The sequence below is a fragment of the Neofelis nebulosa genome, chromosome 2 (assembly GCF_028018385.1).
Source record: "Neofelis nebulosa isolate mNeoNeb1 chromosome 2, mNeoNeb1.pri, whole genome shotgun sequence".
Lineage (NCBI taxonomy): Eukaryota > Metazoa > Chordata > Mammalia > Carnivora > Felidae > Neofelis > Neofelis nebulosa.
In genome coordinates this window covers 178742412-178761087 of record NC_080783.1, presented here as the reverse complement: position 1 = coordinate 178761087, position 18676 = coordinate 178742412, and the positions used below count along the sequence as shown (strand labels likewise).

The 18676-nt window shown below is 44.0% G+C and overlaps 1 protein-coding gene and 1 long non-coding RNA gene across 3 annotated transcripts in view; one reads left to right on the top strand and one right to left on the bottom strand.

Moving 5' to 3' along the window:
• Positions 1-129: 129 nt before the first annotated feature.
• On the top strand, positions 130-18218 carry LOC131492380 (uncharacterized). The gene is made up of 2 exons (XR_009252042.1): positions 130-472; positions 17916-18218. It is a non-coding gene; the product is annotated as an uncharacterized LOC131492380 (long non-coding RNA).
• YIPF1 (Yip1 domain family member 1) overlaps positions 7865-18676 on the bottom strand; it is a 38277-nt gene continuing 27465 nt past the window's right edge. For both annotated transcript variants that reach the window (XM_058695942.1, XM_058695931.1), the window contains one exon: positions 7865-8415. The gene's annotated coding sequence lies outside the window, so the exon portion shown is untranslated. The remainder of the gene's footprint in view (positions 8416-18676) is intronic.

Genomic DNA, 18676 nt, shown 5'->3' with positions numbered 1-18676 from the left:
TGAGCGAAGCCCGGCCCGGGCCCCAACCAATCCCTTCGAGGCTTCTTCTGGACAGGCGCAACGCGCCAGAACTGCCCCACGGACACGTCCCCCAAAGGGAGCTGGGACTTCAGGACCCGCCCCCTGGCGTCCAAAAGGTCTCCCCGAAGCAGGGACCAGCGGGGCGCCAGAGACTGGGGGCGGCGCTGCATGCTGGGAACTGTAGTCTCGACCGCGGTCTAGGAGCAAGGGGAGCGTTGCATTCTGGGACTCAGTTCCAAAGTGCGGCATGCCGGGAGTGGAAGTCTTCCCAGAAGTACCTTGTGGCATGCTGGGAATCGTAGTCTTTTATAAAGCCGATAATATGAACAGTGACAATTGGTCGGAATTTTACAGTTAGATCTGGCAAAATGATCGGCCCTTATTTCTCCCAGTTTTCTTTATCGACTGCCTGAAAATGAAATCAAAGGATGGTGTGGCCTTCTCCACAGAGGTACTTACTAATTTTACTGATGGAAAAAATTTTCTTTCCATAAAGGTGAATTTGGTTTCCTAAGATCTAGTTCCTAGTTCCAGCTCTGCCACTTGCTAAGTGGAATGTCTTGACCCTCTCTTAGCCTCCATTTCTTCACCTATAAAATAAAGATAAAAATAAAAGCATCCAGTGATGTTGCCAAGATATGATAAAATGCTATACAAATATTAATTTCCTGCCAGTAAGGAAAAAGGTTTTTACCAACCCAAGTTCCACTTCATGAAATCTTCTCTGATTGCAGCAGCCCTCAGTGGGATCCCTGGAGGCATACTGCTAACACCTTTTACATACCCAATTACATACCACGGTCAATGTTCAGTACTCTAGTAACAGAGATCCAGTGATTTACTGACTGGAGAAAGTCCCAATCTAGTGAGAGAAATTGAGATCACACATAGTGCTTTGTAATGTTTGCTAATAATGGTTTCCTGAGTTGCTTTAAGATTATATTCACTTCCAAAAACATGTTAATATCAATCATGTCTGAAGCACTGAAGAACAAACTGGGAATACAAAGGTAGATCAGGTATCTGACAACCTTCTATCTGGTGGTAGAGAAAGATTATAAAGAATCATTCTAAATGAGTGTCCTTAAACACACCCCAGGAGGTACGCCTGGGTAGCTCTGTCGGTTAAGTGTTCTACTTCGGCTCAGGTCATGATCTCACAGTTCGGTTCATGAGTTCGAGCCCCACGTCAGGCTGCCTGGAGCCTGCTTAGGATTCTGTCTCCCTCTCTCTCTGCCCCTCCCTACTCACACTCTCTCTCTCACTCTCAAAAATAAACAAACATTAAAAAAAAATTAAACACTCCAGGTTACTTGCGATCAGATTACCTTGTTTAGTTCCTTTAGTATCTTGTTCAGACTACTGGTTGTCTACCCTATCTATTCTTCCCTTACTTCTTAGAAGTAGAATCCCCAATTTTTAGCTAGGCATGTGGCTACATTTCCTAGTCTCCCTTGCCGCTAGGTGGAGCCAGGTGACTGATGAGTTCAGGTCAATAAAAATGTATTCAAACTTACGTGGTAGCTTCCCAGAAACTCCCCTTGAAGGAGAGGTATCCAAGGTCTTTGCCCCTTCTTAAACCCTTCCTCCATCCAGCTGCATGGAATATGGATAAAAGGAGACTTGATTATTTGGAGCAACTAAACCAATCCTTAGGCTATCTGCCCTTACCTCCTGACTTCATTTATACAAGAGACAATTATTTATTGTTTACACCACATTTATTTTTAGAGCACTTACCACAATGTGAAATCATCATGTGTAACTACTTATTTATTGTCTGAGTTCCTCACTAGCAGATAAGCTTCACGTGGGCAGGGGCTTTGTCTATCCTGTTTATCACTGTTTTGAAATGCCATAACATTCGAAAGTAGTCAATAAATGTTTGTTAAATGAACAGAAGAATGAATGGAAGTAACTACATCAGAAAGTGTCTGTTCAGGACAACAAACTTTGTTATCTAAATCAAAGAGGGACTGAATGCAGAGAATTGATAACAAAAGTATTAGAAGGGCTGAACAACATAGGAGAGAAAGAATAGGGTTGCAGTAGCAAAAGGGAGGAGGGAGTCCTTATCCAAACATTATGAAGGTGCTACTCCTGTATTAGAGCCATAAGCACGCACGCACGCACACACACACACACGCACACACACACGAAGGGAGGCCAGTGTTGCTGTTAGAACTACCCCATGGCTGTTGAGCAGGAACTTGCACTATTTCCTTAACTTACTTTAGCTTATTTTGAAATACTAAGTTAGCCTTTTCATGTGATTTTGTGGGTGTGTCTTCTGGAATGTTTTCATATCATTAGGGATATCATTCTGCTCTGTATTTTCATTTTTCTAATAATAACTTCACGATGAGATATGACTGCGGTCCTTTCTGTTGCTCATTTTTCTATGAAATTAGTTCTCCTGCACACTTAGGAAGGATGGGTGACTTAGGTTGGCTTCGCTAAATTCAAGATTCTACAGATTCTTTTTCTGTTTTCACAAAGCGTTCAAACACATGGCTTCACACTTTCTGAGACCTCCTGGCTGTGTGCCCTTCCCCCACTCTCCTCTGACTTCCCTTTTCTGTGCCCCAAATATCTCTGGCCTACTCTATCTGTATCCCATTCCTTGCAGTTTCTGCTCTGATGTCCTGGAAAGAGCCTTCGGCTGGTTTTGAGAGTCCACAGGACCTGGACTGCTCCAACTTCTTCAGACCTTACTTCAGACCCCCTGCGCTCATCAGCTGCAAACTGGGTTGCACAAAACTGCCCTCGAATCCAGCTGCTGTCCTCCCACTGGCCTACTGTCCTCTCTAGGGAGTACCTCTTGGCTATTTTGAGGTTCTCTCATTTTTAGATTTCTCAGAAGCTGAGCTGCTTCCCTTTGCTTCTTTCCACAAAAGTGCTAATACCATGTGAGTCTTTGAGTTGCTAGTGGTTTCCACCAGCTTGATTTTTGAGGTTTGATATCTTGTCACTCAGGTTTGTTGTAGATGTTGTCCATAGGTTTTGGTTTTGCTATCCCAGATGTTCTGTTTTTAATGGAGGAATTTGGGGAGATTCAAAAATGCCACTGCCATCTTCTCAGAATTCTTTTCTCTTAAATCTTCATATGACGCCAACCGGTGAAATCAAACTGACAATGGAAAAACCACCATCCATTAACTTTTCTAAAAGTTCCAAGATGTAACAGCTATCTGTCTAAAACTCATTCTGGTTTCATTCAGGGTGGCAGTGTGTCCAGCTAAAGAGCATTTCCCAGCCTCCCTTGCAGCTAGGGATGACCATGTGATACAGTTCTGACCAATGAGATATAAGCATAAGACATTAAATGCAGTTTTGGAGAAAGCTTTTTCAAAGGTGGGTCCAACTGGTCAACCCCTTTTGCCCTTTCCCTTCTTCCTGTCAAAAGCTGAGCTGAGCTGGAGAGCTGAGCTGCCAGGTGTCTGAGTAGTAAACACGAATAGTTACAGTCAAGTCTTAATCATTTACTGTGATGGTATAAGCAAGACACTAAATAGGAGAAAGCACTGACTCCCCTAATGTTCCATTTTTCTCCATGGAACAGTGACAGGCAAGGGTCCGGTGGATTGGTACAGATGTGGCGCGGTCTTACTGCCAAAGGATCCCTAAACAAAAGTCGCCTGCCATTTTACAGCCCTGAAGGGTAGGAGGAGGGAGAGGGCTATGGGTAGAAGGGTACTGAATCCTGGGTCAGAGTGGAGAAAACATCTTCAAGACCCCAACCTCACCCCAACCCCCGAGTATGTTGGTCTAGCAGAGGCACCTGAGAGAGGCCATGGCTAGGGCCCTCATCCCTTAGCTCCATCAGGAAGCCTCCAAAGGAAGGAAGCTGCGCTAGAAATGCAGATTTGCAAAAGAACAAGGCTGGGGTGATAGTAGGGTGAGCCCAGAGCCCCTGACTGCAACTCCCCTCAGAGAGCACAGTGCTAAGGCCATGCACCTAGTCTGGTGTGCAGTGGGCAGCTTTCCCAGAGCCTGTCAGGTAAAGGTCTTTAGGTACATAGCCCCTAACTGTCTATGGTCAAGCCTGAAAGATATAGGGTTCTGGCTTGAAGCTGGACTCCTTACGGCCTACACTTTGCTGGAAGACAGCAGACATCTTGGGATCAGATGATGGCAAATTCATGCTAAAGACTGTTGAACCAAAGAGAAATGAAAATAAGTCAGACTCTGTAGGGGCATCATGGAGCAGCTATATTAACCTGGGTAGGGCTATCTCTAAACTTCTATTTGTGTGAGAAAAGTAAAACTACTAATTTATTTAAGCTATTGCTTTTTAGAATTCTTTTAAGGTTGAATACGGTTTGTAAGTGCTTCACGGAGGTCCCAAGAGCAGGGGCCCCCAAATGGCAGGGCCGTCTGGTTCATGAAATGTTCACTGGTCCTTCATAGGTGAGAAAAAATGAACAAAGTAGTCAGCTTCTTTAGTACTGAAATTATGCCCCTCCAGATTATTTGATATTATAATGTTCTTTTATAAGATGATGGTGCTAATTTATGAGGGTGGTTGTGTCTGACATCCTTACTTAGAAATTAAATCCTGACCAATGTCTTAAATAATCTCTAACCATTTTTTTTAAACTTTACCAGTCATAGCACACTTAAAAGTACTCAGTAGTAACTAAATTCTCCCTCAAACATGGATATGTATATGTGCCTGGGAAAAACTCACTACTCTCCTTCACTTTAAAACTTAACAACACTTCTGTGACCAGATGTGTGGGTTTTCCACACCAAGCAATTCTGCCACTAACTGCCTGGAGGTAATACAGACCCAAAGGTTAAGGGCACCCTCCCACAAGAAACACCCTGCTGACTTCAGACATCAATTGCTAATAGTGGGTTCCCAGGTTACCCATGATTTCTGTCTGACCTGGCTATAAATTGTTGGTTCCCATGACCTCCTCCCTGAGTTTGACAATTTGCTCACAGAACCCAGGAAAACAGTTTACTCACTATTGCTGATTCATTACCAAGAACATTTTTTTTTTTAAGTTTTTTTTTTTTTTCAACGTTTATTTTATTTTTGGGGACAGAGAGAGACAGAGCATGAACGGGGGAGGGACAGAGAGAGAGGGAGACACAGAATCGGAAACAGGCTCCAGGCTCTGAGCCATCAGCCCAGAGCCTGACGCGGGGCTCGAACTCACGGACCGTGAGATGGTGACCTGGCTGAAGTCGGACGCTTAACCGACTGCGCCACCCAGGCGCCCCCAAGAACATTTTAAAGGATACAAATAAACAGCCAGATGGAGAGATACACAGGGCGAGCTCTAGAAGGGTCCCAGGTACAGGAGCTTCTGTCCCTCTTGGAGTTGGGGTGCACCACCCTCCGGGCATGTGGTTGTATTCACCAACCTAGAAGCTCTCCAAACCCCGTCCTTTTGGGACTTTTATGGAGGCATCATCACATAAGCATGATTGATTATTACCTCCATTTCCAGCCCCTCACCTCTCTCCAGAGAATGGGGAGTGGGGCTGAAAGTTCCAAGCTTCTAATCATGGCCTGGTCTTCCTGGTGACCAGCCTCCTCCAGAGCCTCCCAAGAGTTACCTCATTAGGAAAAAAAAAAAGGGTGCCTGGGTGGCTCAGTCGGTTAAGCGTCCGGCTCTTGGTTTCAGCTCAGGTCATGATCTCATGGTTTCGTGAGTTCAAGCCCCACATCAGACTCCAAGCTGACAGTGTGGAGCCTGCTTGGGATGCTCTGTCTCCCGCTCTCTGCCCCTCCCCCACTTGCGCTATCTCTGTCTCTCTCAAAATAAATAAATAAACTTAAAAAATAAATAAAAAATAAATGCTCCAGGGGCACCTGGGTGGCTCAGTTGGCTGAGCATCCGACTTCGGCTCAGGTCATGATCTCGCGGTTTGTGAGTTTGAGCCCCGCATCAGGCTCTGTGCTGACAGCTCAGAGCCTGGAGCCTGCTTCGGATTCTGTGTCTCCCTTTCTCTCTGCCCCTCCCCTGCCCATGGTCTGTCTCTGTCTCAAAAATAAATAAAACATTAAAACAAATTTTTTTTAAATGTTCCACTACCTAGGAAATTCCAAGAGATTTGGCAGCTCTGTCAGACACTCTTTATCATCCAGGAAATGGCAAGGGTCTTAGCAGCTTGGTCAGAAACAGTGGCAGAGACCAATATATAGATTTATCATTTCACAATATGCTTCTATTCTTCAATTGGAGGAAAGTCCTGCCACTCTTGCTAGGGGACAGGAAGGGGAGGTTGCAAATGGCCTGTACAGGGAATTCACAGGACCCACATGTATAAGAATCACTGCCTTGGGCAGCAGGAGTTAAATTTTATTTTATTTTATTTTTTTTTAACGTTTATTTATTTTTGAGACAGAGAGAGACAGAGCATGAACGGGGGAGGGTCAGAGAGAGGGAGACACAGAATCCGAAACAGGCTCCAGGCTCTGAGCTGTCAGCACAGAGCCCGACGCGGGGCTCAAACTCACGGACTGCGAGATCATGACCCGGGCCAAAGTTGGCCGCTTAACCGACTGAGCCACCCAGGCGCCCCGAGTTAAATTTTAAAGAAAGAGCACCAGGGTACCATTTCAGAGGGTGACCAGAAGGTACAGACACCAAGTTCTTTGAAGAGTCCTTGAAGATAAAAGAAACACTTAGTGGGGCGCCTGGGTGGCTCAGTAGGTTGGGTGTCTGACTTCGGCTCAGGTCATGATCTCACGGCTCGTGAGTTCGGGCCCCGCGTCGGGCTCTGTGCTGACAGCTCAGAGCCTGGAGCCTGCTTCGGATTCTGTGTCTCCCTCTCTCTCTACCCCTCCTCCGCTCATGCTCTGTCTCTCTCTGTGTCAAAAAATAACAGAGCCTGGAGCCTGCCTTGGATTCTGTGTCTCCCTCTCTCTCTCCCCCTCCTCCGCTCATGCTCTGTCTCTCTCTGTCTCAAAAGTAAATAAACATTAAAAAGAAAAAAAGAAGAAGAAACACTTAGCTGGAGAAGACGCAGGGGGTGCAGAAGAGCTGTTTTCAAACATCTGAAGTCAACAAAGGGAAGACAGCTCAGACCTGATCTGAGAGGTCCAGGGGTAGAGCTCAGACCAAGCAGTGAAAGCTGCAGAGGTACACACAGGAGTTGTTCGAGGAGGAGATGGCGGCGTTGGAGAGGCCGAGGCTGGCGACTGCCCAGCAGTAATCATGTGACGGTGAGATCCAGGGGCTCAGGGACCTTGTCTGTTTTGTTCACTGCTCTAGTCCCACTTCCTAGAATGGTGATCAGCACATAGTAGGTGCACAACCTATACGTGTTAAGTAAATCAGTGGGAGGAATACTCTGCACTTGATGGGAGGTTTGCCAAGGTCATCTTAAGCTCACTGGAGCCGGAATTGGTACGCATCTTCCTTTTTCTGTGTGATCAGCTTTTTAAGACTGAGTGCGTCTTTGTGGCTGTCTCAGAAATACATTGGAAATTCCCATCCTGAAGAGGGTAACAGAACAGTAGGGAATCAGCAATCCTGACTTGGCAGAAGCTCAGCTTCCTCGGTGCTACGCATTTTGAATACAATGTATTTTAAAAGTATCCGTGAGGCGTCACTGGTTTCCCCCCTTAAGGCACCCTAGCCAGGAGTCATGCCACCTCAAAGAGGCACTCAAAGTGCCCTCCAAGTTTTTACTAAAATGTGTGTGTCAGAATAGGTTGTAAGTGAGCATGGTCTTTAATCCTTCTGTTCCCTACTTCTAGGAAGAACAATTCCAATGTCCCTCACCCCAACAGCTAGCGCATTAAATAAATCAAGATTCCCAGCAGCCTCCAGCATACTAAAGATAAAACATCAAGGAAGAACTTGAGACCAAAGTCATGAAATGCAGACAGACATTCTATGAGGTATTTATTTGCAACGATTAGGTTTGCTTGCTCAGCGTCAGGTCACCAAAGACAAATGTTCAGGCTCCCAGTGGATCCGAACCAAAGTTCATACAGTTTGGCCACTTTAGGATGGCAAGCATTTGGAGAGGAGAGGATCACCTTAGAGGAACATCCAGAACAAAGACATGAGAAGCTCAGGATGGATCCATTCCACGTATTAAGGGCAGACCTAATGTGAAGCATGTCACATGACAGCGAGGGGCAAATGGCAGGCACACATACCACGTTCCCTTATGTTCCATTCCAAATCAGGGCATAGTCCCGATGGTAATTGACAGTTGAGAAAGAAGAGCTGAAAGACACAGGTGCTGAACAACACTTAATTGCTGTGTGTTAAATTAGGTGACTGGGTTTCAGGGTGACACCTTACAGATAGATGCCAAAGGTGGTGGTGCCATTGCATTAGTTTTCCTGCACTTGGTCGTTCTGCTTTCCTGCAGTAGATGCCACGTCCAAAGGAGACACACGCCAAAACACATAAAAGAGAACTGAAAAACAGAAAGAGGAACTTTTAAGATGAAGAGTCCCCCACACGGAAAGGAGCTAAACTGCAGGACGGTATTTATGTTTAGAGGTATAGCTTCAATACCAGACAGCCTTGAGCCCTGATTCACGAGCTTCAAGGCTTACCATTGGAGGGAAGATGACATTTTTAAAAGTTTTCCTCTGTTTCTTTGGAAATCCAGTGATTTTTCTCTACCAGACCCCACAGTTACCTTCACCCATCCTTCTTTCTCTCGTCTTTGTGACAGCTGTGTTAGGTGCTAGAGGAGGAAGAAAGTAAATATGGAGACACATAAAAAGATTTGGGAACTGGGGAACTGTTTGTGGTTGTTGAAACATGTGGTTATGTAGGGGACAATGGCAGGATATGAGGCAGGACAATTAAATTCGGGATAGATCCCACTCTCCCGGGAGTTTAGATTTTGTCTTTTAGACAATAGGAGGCCCCCAAAAAGTTTTTAAATAGAGGAGTGACACAGTTTATAATTTTTTGTAAACCGCTTTGGCTACACATCGGATAGATTAGAAGGAAAAAAAGAAAAGAGATAGAGAAACCCATAAAGTTATTACCACAGTCCAAATATGAGATGATTAGATCCTGAACACCAGGTATAGTACTGATAGGACAGATCTGAGAAACATTTCAGGGGTAGAATAGACAAATTGTGCTGATAGATAAGATGTAGATGATAAGAGAGAGGAATCTACATTGATGATGAGGTTTCTACCTTGGGTGACTGGGTTGGATTTCTTTTCTTTTTTTTTTTTTTTAACGTTTATTTATTTTTGAGACAGAGAGAGACAGAGCATGAACGGGGGAGGGTCAGAGAGAGAGGGAGACACAGAATCTGAAACAGGCTCCAGGCTCTGAGCGGTCAGCACAGAGCCTGACGCGGGGCTCGAAATCACGAACCGCGAGATCATGACCTGAGCCGAAGTCGGACGCTTAACTGACTGAGCCACCCAGGCGCCCCTGGATTTCTTAATTAATCCAACAAATACTGAGTGAGGACTCATGTGTCAGATGCGTCAGGCACTGGGTACAGTGATGAATAAGGTAGATGTGGTCCTAACTCTCAAGAAATTACAGTCTAGCGGCAGAAACTACAGAGGAAACAAATACATAAAACATTACTTATGTTAATTACAACTGTATGGTAACTGTGAGAGAGTATGATGAAGAATCTAACCTAGTCTGAAGTCAGGGGCGGTGTGGATGGTAGTGCCATCCACTGAGTCAGGAAAATACAAGGAGGATCTGATGGGGGTGGGGGTGAGTTTAGTTTCGAACATAATGAATTTGAGTCATCTGTTGGTACACCCAGTTGGGGATTTGCAATGGATGGGAATTTGGAAAGAGGCGCCAGAAATATATTTATATCTCAGGGGGGTGGTTAAGAAACGTGGCAGAGAGGGTTTCCTAATAAATGGCCTTGAACCTAAGAGAATGTGCCAGGCCTCCTTGGAAACCATCAGGGGCAGTATCACACCTACACGTCGGCATCTGACCACACTAGCAGGGTGGGGCTAAGACAGGGGAATGGACCTTAATGGCCCGGCTCCAGAAAAGGGAAATGCTGTCAACAATATATCTGTGAAAAGTGGTTCGAGAAGGGTGAATGCTGGGATTTGCTGGATTGTTAGAACCTAAAGTGCTGACTGGTCTTCTGGTAAACATCAACTCAGGTTTCTGAAATGCTAAATAAAGGTAGGGACAAACGAGCCCACAGGGCAGGCACTAAAGATCTTATTTTCATAAATATACTCTTTTTCTCTCATCTCTCTAGCTGCCTGTTCCAAATTAATGTCAAGACTAGAGGAGGAAGTGCAGACAGAAAATTCCCTTGCCCTGCTGCCAACCTTTATAGGTAGCCTGTGGGACAGAGGCTGGGAATTCCTGGGGCTTGGGCCAGAAGGTGGCAAGTCAGATGATATTTTGTGCCAGACTTGGCCCATAATGCCACCAACAGCCAGAACCCCCTCACCTCTTCCCTGCCGAACACCCGATTCCTGGCCACTTTTGGCTCCCCACTTTTGGCCCCACTGTGGCACAGGCATGCCCCGTGTCCTGTTCGTCGATACAGCCCTGCACCCAAGCCTGATCGGAGGTGCTCCAATCAGAAGTTCTCTCTTAAATTTAGCAGGGCCTTCTAGTCTGTCTGAGCACATGGGATAGAAAATCAAGGTGTAAAATCTGTGAGGGTAAGGACTTATCACTATTGTTCACCCTAGTCACCCAGCAAAAAGTAGCGAAGGGTAGCTCTCTTTGAATGAATGAAAGTTCCTAAGTAACCTGGCAAACAAACCGAGGATATGTGCATGTGATTGGTGTATCAACTGTCACTCGTTCAAAACGAAGCTTTCCTCAAATGCCTGCTGGATGCTGTGGGTATACTGGTAAATACATCTCCACTCTCAAGGAATTCTCAGTCTAGATTACAATAAATAGAAAAAAATTGCCATAACAGAGGAACATACAATGAGCTGTAGGACAGCACAGAGGAGTAAGTAATATAAACTTCCCCAAGGAGAGGGTATCTGAAGTGGGTCCTGAAGAATAAATAGTGAGCTTCCAAGCAGGTGAGCCAGGGAAGGGAATTCCAGAACTTAAAACGCAACAAAACAAAACAAAACAAAAATTAAAAGGTTTTAGAGCAATATTCCCAGTAATTAATGGTAATGCTGTTGCTGTTATTATTAGACCATTGTGAGTGCCTGGATACAACAATTAAGTACTTATGTGACAGGCCAATTTTACCACTGCTGGTATTGTTGAAAAGCGAGATCCTCAGGTGAGAAAGGAGATGCAGATATAAGATAAAAGCAATTTAGTGAAAACTCTGTAGTGCTACGTAAGAACTGAAAGGCTGGGTATGAACTCACAATGTATCTTCTTTAAAAAAATAAATAACCAAGCAAACCACAAATCTGTTTCCCGACTCTGAACAGTGAAAAGGCCCGTAAACAGCCAAGACCCCTACAACGATCTGGCAGTTTACCACTTCTCCACTGAACAGGACCGAGGCTCCTTCGAGACATGACTCAACCTGGGTCTCGGACAGGAAATGTTCAGAATAAGCCCGGAAAATTTTGTTATGACAGATAACAAGGCAGTCATCAGAAACTCTTAGGGCCGTGCCAACAGGACCCAGGCCAATTTGAAGAGGTTCCCATCAGCCAAAGATGGGACAATTTGAGTACTGATAAGCATAATACTTGTGATGGACTGAAATTAGTTGGTCACTGTTGCCGCGTGCTGCTAAACCAACTACTATTTTGAAAATAGGTGAAAAATAAATAATTTATTCTGCTCTTCTATAAAAACTATATCACTGGATAGCCAAAGAGTAGATAAAGGGAAGTTTTTATAAAAGCAATATTCTAGGGGTGCCTGGGTGGCTCAGTAGGTTAAGCGGCAAACTTCGGCTCAGGTCATGATCTCGCAGTTCGTGAGTTTGAGCCCCGCGTTGGGCTCTGTGCTGACAGCTCAGAGCCTGGAGCCTGCTTCAGGTTCTGTGTTTCTGTCTCTCTCTGCCCCTCCCCTACTGATGCTCTGTCTGTCTGTCTCTCTCTCTCTCAAAAAACATTAAAAAAATTTTTTTAAAATAAATATTCTAGTTAGTAAACAAAGAAGCGAAGATGGAATTGAAATATCACCATTTTGGAAGCCCTAATGAATGAACAGATGTAGGCATTGCTTATTAATGGTCACTAATATCAAAGAGTAAAAGAGATAATTACACATTATGAGTTTACGGGTGGAAGAATTTACCACCACATATCAAGTAGTCTTGCCAAAACCAACCAACCAACCAATGCTGAATCTGAACAAACCATTAGATACAACCACCAATTTACAGAAAACAGAAGATAGAGCAACATGTTAAACGACACCATACGGATACAGTCAGCAGAATCCAGACAGTGAGAAGCTACAGGATAAATGATTCTTCAACAAATACATGGTAAAGGGAGAGAGAGGGAAATGGAGTAGGAATCTATAATTTGAAAAACATTTAAGAGATACATCAATAAATTGCAAGATGAAATTCAAACACTAAAGTATATTTGATACAGGCATACCTCAGAGATATGGTGGAGATATTCCATACCATGGCAATAAAGTGAACACCACAATAAGGTGAAAGCAAATGAGCTTTTTGGTTTTCCAGAGCACATAAAAGTTATGTTTACACTATATTATAGCCTGTTAAATGCACAATAGCATTAGGTCTAAAAAATGTACATACTTTAATTTAAAAAATACTTTATTGCTAAACAATGCTAAGCATCATCTGAGCTTTCAGCGACTCACAATCTTTTTGCTGGTGGAAGGTCTTGCCTCAATGGCAATGGCTGTCAAATGATCAGGGTGCTGGTTGCTGAAGACTGGAGTGGCTGTGGCCATTTCTCAGAAGACATCAATGAAGTCTGACACATGGATTGATTCTTTTCACAAACTATTTCCCTGTAGAGTGTGATGTTGCTGGATAGCATTTTAGTGACAGTAGAACATCTCTCAAAATTGGAAGTCAGTCCTCTCAAACCGTGCCGCTGTTTTATCAACTAGTTTATGTGATCATCCTTTGTGGTCATTTCAACAGTCTTCACAGCATCTCCACCAGGAGTAGATTCTATCTCAAGAAACCACTTTGTTTGCTCACCCGTAAGAAGTAACTGCTCAGGCGCTCAGGTTTTATCATGGGATTGCAGCCATTCAGTCCCACCTTCAGGGTCCACTTGTAATTCTAGTTCTCTTGCCCTTTCCACCCCATCTGCAGTTACTTCCTCCACTGAAGTCTTGAACCCCTCAAAGTCATCCATGAGGGTTGGAATCTTTCAAACTGCTGCTCATGTTGATATTTTGACCTCGTCATGAATCACAAATGTTCTTAATGGCATCTAGAATGGTGAATCCTTTCCAGAGGGTTTTTAATTTACTTTGCCCAGATCCACCGAGGAATCACTACAGCAGTGGTAGCCTTATGAAATTTATTTCTTAAATAATATGTCTTGAAAGTCAAAATTACTCCTTGATCCATGGGCTACGAATGCATGTTGTGTTAGCAGGCATGAAAACAACATCCATCTTGTACATCTCCATCAGAGCTCTTGGGTGACCAGATGTACTGTCAATGAGCAGTAACATTTTGAAAGGAATCTTTTTTTCTGAGCAGGTTGTAAACAGATGTGCTATCATCTAGGGTTTGCTGTTCCATTTATAGAGCACAGAAAGTGGAGATTTAGCATAATTCTTGAGGGTCCTGGGGTTTTATTAATGGTAAATGAACAATGGCTTCAACTTAAAGTCACCAGCTACCTTAGCCCCTAACAGGAGAGCCAGCCTGTCCTTGCAAGCTTTGAGGCCAGGCATTGACTTCTTTCCTTTATAGCCATAAAAGTCCTAGATGGCATCTTCTTCCAACATAAGAAGAGCTGCATTGGAAATCTGTTGTTTAGTGTAGCCACCTTCATTTATCATCTTAGCCAGATCTCCTGGATAACTTGCTGCAGCTTCTACATCAGCATTTGCTGCTTCACCTTGTAATTTCATGTTATGGAGGTAGCTTCTTTCCTTAAAGCTGTAAACCAATTTCTGGTAGTTCCCAACTTTTCTTCTGCAGCTTCCTCTCAGCCTTCACAGAAATGAAGAAAGTTAGGGCCATGCGCTTGATCAGGTTTTGGCTTACGGGAGTGTTGTGGCTGATCTTCTATCCAGACCACTCAAACTTTCTCCATATCAGCAATAAGTCTGTTTTACTTTTTTATCTTTCATGTGCTCACTGGAGTAGCACTTTTTACTCCCTTCAAGAACGTTTTCTTTGCACTCACAACTTGGCTAACCAGCACAACAGGCCTAATTTTCGGCCTATCTCAGATTTTGACATGCCTTCCTCACTAAGCTTAGTCATTTCTCGCTTTTGTTTTGTGTTAACGTTTATTTATTTATTTTGAGAGAGAGAGGAGAGAGAGAAGAGAGAGAGGGAGACAGAGAATCAGAAGCAGGCCCACACTGTCAGCACAGAGCCTGATGCGGGGCTCAAGCTCACGAACAGTGAGAACGAGACCCGAGACAAAGTCATATGTTTAACCAACTGCGCCACCCCGGCACCCGTCATTTCTAGGTTTTGAGTTAAAGTGACAGACGTGTGTCTCTTCTTACTTGAGCACTCAGAGGTCATTGTAGGGTTATTAATTGGCCTAAGTTCAATATTATTGTGTCTTTAACAGAGAAGCCCAAGGAGAGGGAGAGAGATGGGGGAATGGCCAGTCACTGGAGCAGTCAGAACACACATAACCTTTACTGATTAAGTTTACCATCTTACATGGGCGTAGATCATAGCACCGCAAAACAATTACAATAGTAAGTAACATCGAAGATCAGTGATCACAGATCACCATAACAGACATAAGGATAATGAAGAAGTTTAAAATATTTCAAGAATTACCAAAACGTGACACAGAAACACAAAGTGAGCAAATGCTTTTGGAAAAATGGGGCCGATAGACCTGGCTACCCCAGACCTTCAATTTGTACAAAACACAGTATCTGTGAAGCACGATAAGCAAAGCTGAGTAAAAAGGAGGTATGCCTGCATTAAGGAGTTATCATTTTTTTTAGATGTGACTATGGTGTTATGGTCGTGTTTTTAAAAGTATCTTTTATAGATTCAGAATTTAAATATTTGTGCATCAAATAATAGGATACCTGAGATTGGCTTCAAATGAATAGGAGGGACTAGATGGGTGTGTGGATGAAATAAGGCTGACCACAAGCTGACAAACTGTGGAAAGCGAGCCATGGGTATGTGGAGATTCGTTATACTGTTCACTCTACTTTTGCCTGTGTTTAAAGACTTCCCACAAAATAAGTTTAAAAAGGAATAAGAAGTTATTGTGTTGACCCACTCTCCAACCCAAGTTCCCCCAAATGACTCCAAAGAAAGAGAACCAGGAAGAAGAGCAATGAAGAAATAGTGCAGAAACTGAAAATGGATTCTCTGTGCAGGGACTTTTCAGACATGGTGTAGAAAATAAGGGGCTGGTAGAAAACAGTGTTAGCCATGGTATAAAGTCCTGCTGTTTGGATGCTGTGTTAAAGAGGATGATAGCACTGGGTTAAAGCTGATTTCAGAATGGAACTGATGTGTATAAACATAGCAAAAGGGTTTGTAGCTTTAGTTGACCAAAGGAACACTCCTGACCCAAGTGAGTGAAAGGATAATTGCACATAAACCCTAGGTATCAAATCAGGAGGGTTTTAATGACAAAGGAATCTTCTCCAGTCCTCTGCTCATCTCTTATTAAAGCCCCATCACACTGCAGTATAATTATCTGCTGGCCACCTTCCTCCACACAGACCCACTTATCACTGCTCCTGGGAAGGCAGCCCCCGTCTGAATGCGGTCCTTCAGAAACTCCCTCCTACAAGCCAAAGTAAGACTCCCAAGGTAGTTTCTAGGCTTCCCCAGGGTCTTGGCTCAGAGAAGAAATGGCACTGGCCCTCAGGTGATAAGTTAATTTTTAAAAAGGAAGGAAAGAGCAAAGGAAAGAAGGAAGGAAAGGAGGGAAGAAGAAAGCCAAATATTCTCTATAATATCTCAATGACTTATACAGGGGTAATTTCTCTGATCACAAGTAATCAGAAGCTCCTCTGTGATCCTGAGTTTCCAGACAGAGCTCTTCCCATAATCCATACTATGCTAAGCCCTCCAATGCACAGATTTATATAAGGAAGGTTATCTGCGAGATTAGAAGCCATTCTTTTTCAGTGAAAGCTGGGAGGCTTAAGATTACAGTAGAAGGCAGCCAGCTCATAAATCTACAGTGCCTGGGGCTCTAGACAGACCCCTCATTGGCAAAGCAATTGATGCTTCTGCCAGGGAAGCTCCAAAGAAACTGTTCATCACTATCTCATTTGTAGACGTGAGGCCAAATGGAGACACTGACACCCAAGTTTATAGATCTGAGCAAAGCCCAAAGGTGTCAAATTTGTATAAATCAGGATGGGAGGTCTGCAAAGGTCCTGGGGTCCAGGCTTTTCTCAGATGCCAGTTTCTGACTCTCTGAAGGTTTACAGCACCTGGGACATTAGTCGGAGCCTTCATAATAAAATATAAGGAAGGAACTCAAGTCCTAATGCAAGATCAGGCTGAAAGAGCCCCTCACCCAGGCTGGTATCAGGTATTCTCGACCAAGGCAGAGAGATCCAAGCAACTGTTGCCCTTGTGGTCTCTACCTCTATCCTCCAGCTGAGCTCAGATTTTCTTATTCCCAGTGAGGTGAGCCCACATCGCATCATTGTGTCCCAATGAACAACCTATGACCTCACCTTCCCAAATGCCATGGGAAGCTGACCACTCTTCAGAAAAACAGGTAATTGATTGCTTCTGCTCAACCTTCAGGGCCAGACTCAAACAAGATCCCTTCTGCGAAGCCTTCCCTCAGGCCAAATGAGTCAGTGCTTCTGTGCTCCCACCAAGCTCATCAATTCACAATTTGGGTAGGGCACTTCTCACATAATCTGCTTATTATCTGTTTAGCTATTTTACCCATGGACCGAGGCTCCCCATGGCAGATTGCATCTGATTCTCTAGGTCCCCAATGCCTGGCCCATGGGGGACCACAGAGTCACCTCAAGTAAACACTGAGCGAGAGAGTAAATGATGTCTGGAACTCCGTGAGCCAAGACACCTCTGGTAAAAGCCCACATCCCACTCTTGCCTTAATCTTACAAAGGGTCACCTCCAACCACCCAACTTTGACTGAGCACTCGCTCTGTCTGTGCCAGGCAGGCATTGGGCCAAGCACTGGGGAGTCCAAGTCCAATTAGACTCAGTCTCTTCCCCATGAAACTCAATCTCAGGAAGAGACCCGCCTTGTCCTAGGGCCTTCTCTGCAACAGTCAATGAAATCCATCTGCAAGAGGAGCTGAACAAATGTGTAGACAATCAAACCATGAGGCAAACAAGCTACCACATGCTCATTCTAAGGCGGTGGGCTGCAAAAACAACCCACTGGGGTAATGGAGGAAAAATGTTAGAACTTCTATTAATATCTATTTTTCATCAAAAAAAGAAGAAACTACACTTTAATAGTTACTGTATGGATTGACAACAAAATACGTAACACTACACACATATTACTAGAGTATGTGCTTGTGGCAGACAGACAGCACAATGGCCTCCATACAATGTACACGTATATTAAATCATCATGATGTACGCTTTAAATACCTGTATCATCTTATTTGTTAATGATTCCCTCATAAAGGTGAAAAATAAAATAAAATTAAAATGCCCTCCAATGATCCCTGCCTCCAGGTATTCATGCCTTTGTATAATCCCCTCCCATTGAGTATGAGCAAGATTTGTAACCTGCTTCTAATCAAAAGAATACAGCAAAGGTGATAGATATCATTTCTATGGTTATTTTATGTTACAGATCTTCTGTCTTCCTGACTGTCGATTATCTCCATTTACAGCTTTGATGACGCTGGTGAGCCTATGGAGAGGCCTATGTGGCAAGAAACTGGGGACAGCCTCCAGCTGACAATTAGCAAGGAAGCCTTCAGTCAACAGGCTACAAGGAAGTGAATCCAGCCAACAACCATGTGAGCTTGGAGGAAGATCCTTCCCCAGTCCAGCTCTCAGATGAGACCCCAGCCCAGGCCAACACTTTGAGCGCAGCCCTGTAAGAGAACCTGAAGGAGAGAACCAAGCTAAGCTATGCCTAGATTCCTGACGCACAGAAACCGCGAACTAATAAATGAGTGTCATTTAAGGTGCTAGGTTTGAGGTAATATTGTTAGGCAGCCATAGATAATTAATACAGCCCTCACATTCTTAAATTCTTAACTGATAGGTTGTGCAACCAAAGAAGTATGGATTCTATGAACTGAAGCATCTCTAGACCAGCAAAGGAGGGCTCCAAAAAAGAGGTCAAAAGCCAGCAGTGGGAGCCTGAAAGTTTTATTAATAAAAACAACATCAGCCTTCAAGGTAGGAAATCAGAAAAACCTCCAAAATTGGCTTCAGAATACATGAGTTTGGGTCCAAGCTCTGCCTCTAAGAGGTAGGTGAACTTAGTCAACTCAGACTTCTTAAGTCCATCTTCCTCATCTATACAATGGGGTCAACAAGGCTGGTGAGAGTGGACAGAGAGAGAGTGATCTGGAAAGTATTTTGCAGAATGAAGTGTGATATTACACATGTTGGTTTGCTACAAAAGTCTGGGATGGCCTTG